The 7744-nt window shown below is 41.6% G+C and overlaps 1 long non-coding RNA gene across 1 annotated transcript; it reads left to right on the top strand.

Annotated features, from left to right (window-relative positions):
• Positions 1–460: 460 nt before the first annotated feature.
• Positions 461–5755, top strand: LOC114093098 (uncharacterized). Its single transcript, XR_003582859.2, has 4 exons — positions 461–503; positions 636–769; positions 2823–2981; positions 4817–5755. It is a non-coding gene; the product is annotated as an uncharacterized lncRNA (long non-coding RNA).
• Positions 5756–7744: the final 1989 nt, after the last annotated feature.

Raw genomic sequence — 7744 nt, 5'->3', positions numbered from 1 at the left:
CCTGTGCAGTTTCACAGAGCTCCATCTAAGAAGGAGACCACACTTTGCTTAATATTCTGCTTTCAACAAGCTGAATTCATAATATTTTTACAAGGGGTCTATCATTTTCGATTTGTACTTGCTCTGCAAATTATGCAGTTGGTTCTATGTACCAAGAGGGAAGTTAGAAGTAAATGGAGTATTCCAGGAGCAGAAGACATTTTGACATAGTAAGAGACCACATGATTTGGAGTCTATAGAAATGGGATAAAATTCTAACTTTGCCATTAACTTGCTTTGTGATATTGGGACTTTTCTTTCATTCTTCATTGGCTAAATTTCTCAGTTTTGACAATGGGAATTTCATTAGATAATGTCACATCTCTGACAGGCCAGAAATCATTCAATTACTCTGGGAAAAACTCCCTGCCCTACAGGCAGAGACTAAGGACAACCAGTCACTTTCTGCTTTCCCTTTCTACAGCATGGACAGCTATTGTCTGTTGGAGGTTGGCAGAGAGTAGGTGGGGCATGGCAGCAGGGACTATTGCTGCAGTAGCAAGCCCTTTCACAACAGCCCTGTTTTGTCATTTTGCATCCAGATTTCCGTTGGCTAACCTCAGCCTTATCTTCCTCATTTCTATTTCCTCTTCAAGGCACCAAGAGCCCTTCAAAACACATGACCTTCCTGCTCACAACATAAAGACCAGTTCCCTCTGGCCTCTACAGTTTGGCTCAGCACCAGGGAACCTGTGTCCTCTCTGAGACCAAGGCACCACTCCAGTGACAGGTATAGTATCCATTTGCTCCCTTCTTTAAATTCCCAAGTTGAGGCAGTGTTCATAGCAGGCAAAGGTAGCTTGGATATGCCCATCCCATTTTCCTTATTCCCATCAGGGATTTGGGTTGAAGGGTAAAACAGATAAAGTTTCTATTGATCATCTATCCTGAAGTTTCCAGTGGTCGAGAGAAGGGGGTGTATTTTCTACAGAAGGATATTTAGGAGACAGTCATATGAAAGGCAAAAGTTCTCTGGAAATCTGACAGTTCTGGTTTTTCATTTACCCAATATTTATCTTTGGGCAAGTCCTTTCTCCAGCCCATGTTTCTTTTGCAAAAAGAGGAGGCTGAGAAAGGTTAGATGGATGCATCTTAAGACTTAGTTTTTATATCCCTTTTTTTGATAATTGCCATTCCTCAGTTGATAAAAGAAATGGGAGAGATGCTTGAATATATACTACCAGGCAGGGTTAACACATCCAGGAGGAGAGCTGGTGGTGATCCATATAGTACTCTCTGAGAGTTATGACTCAAAGATGAAGGTCTCTTTCTCCTCTAGTCTTATATTTGATTACTAAAATTTTGGAATTAAACAGACCCATAGAGATTGGGTGTGTATAGAAGAAATTTAAATCCAGAGAGAGGAAGGAAGGAAGGGACTTTCCCAAGGTCACACAAAGAAACTGTAGCAGAGCTGAGACTGGATTCCCAAGCCAGGGCTCTTTCTGCTCTACCCTAGGAGAAATGAGACACCAAGAAGCAGGAGTTGCCTTGTAACTTACCCAGGTGGGCCTCCTTATACTGGATGCAGTTTGGATTTTTTTCCATAATTTTTATTGGTGCATTTTAGTTGTACATAAAGTGGGATTTGTTGTTACATATTTGGACATGCACACAATATAACAATAGAATTTGGCCATTGTCATTTCCAGTATTTCTCCTTTCCCTCCCGCCTTCCCCCTGCCCCCATGCCTTTGCTCTACTGATCTCCCTTCGATTTTCAAAAGATGTCCCCCAAATTTATTTTCATTTTTTTCTTTCTAGATTCCATGTATGAGAGAATACACAGGACCTTTGACTTTCTGAACTTTGCTTAATTCATTTAGGCAGGGTCCTGCAGACTTCTTTTACTCTACTCCTTTTACAAATTCTTGGTTCACTCTGGGAATTCAGAATTCCTCAGAACCTACCTACACTTTCTCTTTCAGGCTCATCTTTTCCAATCCCCTTCACCAAAATTGACCTCAATAATAGGGGATTTGTGGAGCTCTCTAATGGAAAATTTTGCATTTCAGTGGGGACAAATGATGACATTTCAGATAGTATAAATGTACCAACAGATGAACTTTCAGAGTCCCTCAGTATCACCCCATGTAGGTATCTGCTGGGAGCCATTAGCCAAGTAGGTATGACAATTTCCTTGCCAGCGTACCCCATGTTGCTGACATGTTGCAGCGACATTGAATGTAGGTGACCTTGCTCAAGGACCAAGGCAGATTAGGGTGTTCCCGGTTTTAAGATAAATCGTGTTTAGGGCGTTCCCAGTTTAGGTTCCAGGTTTAAGGTTTAAGATTATTCCTCCTGGGAATAGGGCGTATCCTGCTGCCTGAGTTTCCCTTGAGTTCTCACGTGATTCAGACAGTATATTTTGGAGATAGAAGCCCAGTGGAGGTGAATTTGGGCAGAGAACGTGGATTTGGGCAGAGAATGTGGACTTCCCCAGAACGTGATTGTAGACGGCTGGTGTGAGTTCGGGAATAAAGAGTTGCTGTTTGAATCTACAAGCTGTGTGGTGGCTCGTGATTGTGTGCCCAGCCAGACTGCGGCAGGTATCCATCTCTTCTTTCTATGAGTCTGGCCAGTCTTTCTCAAGTGAACCTGCTTTTCTTACGAAAACTCAATTGGAGAAGCATGGACTAGAGCAGCAAGAGTAGAAATGAAACCAGTCTAATTCTAGCTCAGCCTCTTAATTTCTTCCATCAATGCTGAGATAATATTGTCCACAAACTATTCAACTTCCTGTATACCAGGAATCATTAGCCCCTTTCACACTTTTCTTCCAGGTTTCCTGAGGTGAATGAAGTCAGAAGTGGCATTCATGAAGCTGTGAATATCTCCAGATTATCCAGGTGTTCTCACTGCAGCTGGAACAGAATGGAAGTGATGACAGAAGAAAGATACCAGTCCATTTCTCTCCCCCTGCCACCCCAACTCAAATTCTGGTAATTAGCTTCCTTTGCTAGCTTCCATCCACAGCTCCAGTGGCTGAGCCAAAGTCTGATCACATGTAAGAGGCTCTGAAAATCTCACCAAACACTTTCCAACAACCCTGTAAGGTAAGTTTTTTTTTTGGTTCCATTTCTAGAGAAGACAAATGAAGCCCAAAGAAAAACTTGCCCAAGCCACATTGGCTAATTGATGCTCAAGACATTAGAACCTAAGTTTGTCTGATTCTTTTCATATGCCATATACAGTTACCATGACTGTGGTTGGGCTGAGAGCCACACTTCTGATTGGTTTAGGTTGGATTGGGTAGGTAGAGAAGGAAGTGTGGAGGTAGAAAAGACTGTTTAGATCCTTAGCTTTGAGGTCCCACCCACATATCAGTCTGGAGGGATGTGTCACCCTCTTACATTCCACTAAAATAGTTGTGGAAATATCACTGAGTACTTTCTTGTAGAAAAACTTCTTGGGGCAGTTTTTTTTAATATTTATTTTTTAGTTGGACACAATAGTTTATTTTGTTTATTTTTATGTGGTGCTGAGGATTGAACCCAGGGCCTCAAACGTGCTAGGCAAGCGTTCTACCGCTGAGCCACAACCCCAGCCCTCTTGGGGCAGTTTTTCATTCCTGGTAATCTTTAGATGTTTGCCACTATTGATGCCAGTATTTAATATAGAACAGTTACTTTCTCATAGATCAACTGCCACTGCTGGGAAGGGCAAGAATTTGACACTGGTAATTTGGCATTTTTAGCAACAGGATCTTGGTTTTGCCAAGGGGATGCTCCAAGAGGTTCCAGGCCTGACTCTGCTCCTGGAAGCTTTCTTTCTTCCCTGGTAGTTCTGCGTTCAAGATCTCAGTGCCATATGGTGATCTCTACTGCCTTTTTTTGCTCTGTTGATGTGGCTCACCTCTTATCCAGAGGGATATATAAAGCAGGGAGGTAAAAGGACCAAGCAGGAAAGTTTGAGGGCACAAGAGTGTGATATAGGACATAACCCCTAACTGCAAGTAACTTATTGTATGACCTTTAGCAAGTCTCTTCCCCAAGATATCCCCGTTCTGTTAAAGCAATTGCTAATAGTTCTTGCTCTAATTCTGGTAGCAGAGCCACGGTTTGAACATTATACACACACACACACACACACACACACACACACACACTAAGGACTTTACATGCATTATCTTAGGCCGTTCTTAAAGTTACTTTATGAGGTAGGTACTATACTTATACATACTTTGTGACTGTGGAAAACAAGAGCTCAGATAGGAAAAATAATGTATCCATGATTGTTGAGCTAGTTAACATTAGAGAGGATTTGAGCCCATTTTTTGTTACTTTAAAAACTTTAATTTCCAATCTTAGAATAACTAATTCATACTTAACATAGCAACTTTTACCAATAGAAACATTTTTCCTCACATTACTTGTGTTTGTAACCATTTTTAACCTCAAAGTCTGTGTGCATAAGCAAAACACTGTGAGAATACAGCTTGGGAGTATTGGGAAGAAGTGGGAGCAAGGACACTGACTAGGGGACCTGATCTTTTCCTCTAGTCAAGAAGGCAGAATGATGACCAAATTGTCTCCTTTCTGCTGTGTAGAGGAGCTCACTAAAGCTGGGGACACATAGAAATGTCAGATCTATAGTACTTAGACCAGAGGATCTCCCAGCTAAGCACTCAGGATCTCTTTTCTCCTTAGGAGTCTTCTACCTGTTTTGCTCACTTCTCTATTCTGATGTTGCAGCTGTTCCCTGAAGAGGGACCTCTGCAGTTTTCCTGAGGCTAAAGATGTGACTTCACTAGTGCTTTCTCTCTCTTTCCTTCCAGGGCCACATCCTCCAGGAAGATCTCTGTCCCGTGGAAGCCCCTGGCCTGGCCTCCCGCAGTGCCACGCTCCGTGTATTTGACAAGCTGAGTTGGACACTCCGTGTGGTAGAGTGTCAGTTTGTCAAATACCCCAAGTGCGGCACATGCTTAGCAGCTCCATACCAGGGCAGATGGAATACAACATATTTGCTGCCAAGTGGATGTAAGAATGCTCATTAAACAACAAGGTCTCCTAATTTATTTTTTTGTAACTTTGAGGGAACCCAAGCAATGCATCTGAGGGTTTCAGGGGGAAAGTGCAGCATCTCTGGTAATTACAGCCCTGGTCTTCGTCTACACACATCATGAGAATGCCTAGGAGCACACAATAGTCTTGAAAAGACATAAGGGATACAGGGATAGACGTGCTCTTTGATTTGTTATTCTCTTCTTTCTTCACATTCCCCTTCCAGAGTGTCACAGTCAGGACACCAGAATCAAATACTACAGGTTATATGAGAAAGCTGGGCATGGAAATCCACTCTTTTTATGTTCATTCTTGTCTTCTAAACACAGACTGGCTTTTCTACCTCTTCCTTTTTTCCTCAAACCTCTTCTTGAAACAACTTCTCCATTTCTCTTGGCCTAATTCTTTCCCATACTTCCTGGCCCCACCACAGTATAGTCTCCCCAGGGACTTTTGAAAGTCATCCCATGCTTACCCTTCTTCACTTGCACAGCACTCCTTGCCTGAGTCCTGTTATATGCCCCAATATCTCATTCCACCCAATATAATCTTTTGGATCATGAGTGAACTTTTCCAAGGCTTACTCTTGAATTCCCCACTATATTTTGAGCTTCTAGAAGACAAGAATATATCTCCTTGATTGCTATCTCCCCTACCATAACCCCATATTTTGGTTATGGAAAATATTCAATAAATGTTTGCTGATTGATTGACTTTCTACTTAGTTGATTAGTTTTGGATATTTGTGCCAAGTGTCACCCAGGGTTCTATGAAAAAAACAAACAAACTATGGAAACCACAATTTTATACAGTATATGAGGGAATAGCCAACATGGAGAGCTTTTTCTTCCTGAGAAATGAAGCCAAAGACTGGAGGAAGGGGGAAAACAAAAGGGCAAATAAATTGTAGAATTACTTGAATATACAGATATGTGGTACTTTATTGAAGGATTTTTAAGAGTCCTTAATATTCTAATTTTGCTTTGGGAATCTCCAAGACAGAGATATGGAATGAGGGCTGGGGATATAGCTCAGTTGGTAGAGTGCTTGCCTTGCATGCATAAGGCCCTGGGTTCAATCCCCAGCACCGAGAGAGAGAGAGAGAGAGAGAGAGAGAGAGAGAGAGAGAGAGAATGAAGCCTTCCCTATGCCTACCTATCCACTGAAATTTTCTTGTTTTTTTTTTTTTTTTTTTTGTGGTCTTGGGGATTAAACCTAGGGTTTCATATATACTAGGCAAACATAGGCAAATATCCTGCTACTGAGCTACATCCCCAGTCTTCTTCTTCTTATTATTATTATTATTATTATTATCATTATCATTATTATTATTTTAAATATTGAGACAAGATCTCACTGAGTTGCTGAGATTGGCCTAGAACTTGTGATCCTCCTGCCTCAGCCCCCCAAGTAGCTGGGATTACAGGTATTTGCCACCAAACCCAGTTGTCCAGGGGAACTTTTATTCCCCATGGGATATCTCATGATATTCCATGATATTCTCCTGATACTACATGTAACAAAAATTGAGGGGGCTGGGGTTATGGCTCAGTGTTAGTGCGCTTGCCTAGCATACATGAGGCACTGGGTTTGATTCTCAGCACCACATACAAATATAAAATAAAGGTCCATAAACAACTAAAAAAAATTTAAAAATTGAGAAACTTCCCTAGACAAACTTCATACCTTCCTTCCCTTCTAGAGAGCCTTCTTTTCACTCTTCTACTTTCCCTGACCAGACAGTTACCTAAGATAGATCCCATATTGTAATACCTAGGAATCACTTAGTGGCTTGTCATATATGGAAAAAGTTTTTAGTATGGGGGCAAATATGAACTCCAGAAGGTGCCTGCTGCAATAAATATATACTTCTAGAAATTTACCGGCCTAACTTGTGGTCTCTGTTCTACCACTGATGTATATGTGTAACTTTAGACAAGTCCCTTTTTTTCTCTGGCCCTCATTTCCTCATCTTTAATATGGGATTATTAGGATCAGTAATCTCCAAGTTCTTTAAGATGAAACTCTGATATATTCCTGAAGTTTCAAAATTCCTATGGGGTTGGGGAGGGGTTCCTGAATTTGTGATTCATTTTACCAGTGGAAATAGAACAAAGATTGTCTTCTCAACCCCAGCAATTCCTTTCTCTTTAAGGTAGTAGAAAAAGATAATGGGTGTTTTCAAAGGCTGTGGGATCTGTACACTGAGCTGTTTCATGAAGGAAGCTGAGGTTTCCACTGGGTGGGGAGCCCTGTTTCAGAGGCTTATAAGTGTGATGGGGAAGAAGAATTTGCTCCTTTCACCAGCTATGTGAATCAAGTATCTAGGGATGAGGAAAACACTGAGGTTTTGACCATGGACTTGGCAGGTTGCATGGTGGTAAATGGGAGGCCACCTCCTTGTTCACTTTTGTGTACTATTTTGACTTCTGTAATCACCCCACAGGGGAAGCAGCTCTTGCTAAACCTGACCTGACCCTGGAACGAGAAGTAGCAATGTGACAGTTTCAAGAAGAGTAAAATGATTTTGACTTCACATGAAATTACATGGGGAAAAAGAAGCAGTGTAGATATGGCCCAGGACATGCTCTTACAGGAGAGCTTGATTTAAAGGTGCATACACCACACACACACACACACACACACACACACACACACACATACACACACACACTTAGTCCCATTCCTGCTTGAGAAAGACT

Source organism: Marmota flaviventris, chromosome X (genome assembly GCF_047511675.1).
Source record: "Marmota flaviventris isolate mMarFla1 chromosome X, mMarFla1.hap1, whole genome shotgun sequence".
Taxonomy (NCBI): Eukaryota; Metazoa; Chordata; class Mammalia; order Rodentia; family Sciuridae; genus Marmota; species Marmota flaviventris.
This window is presented reverse-complemented; position numbering and strand designations above follow the sequence as displayed.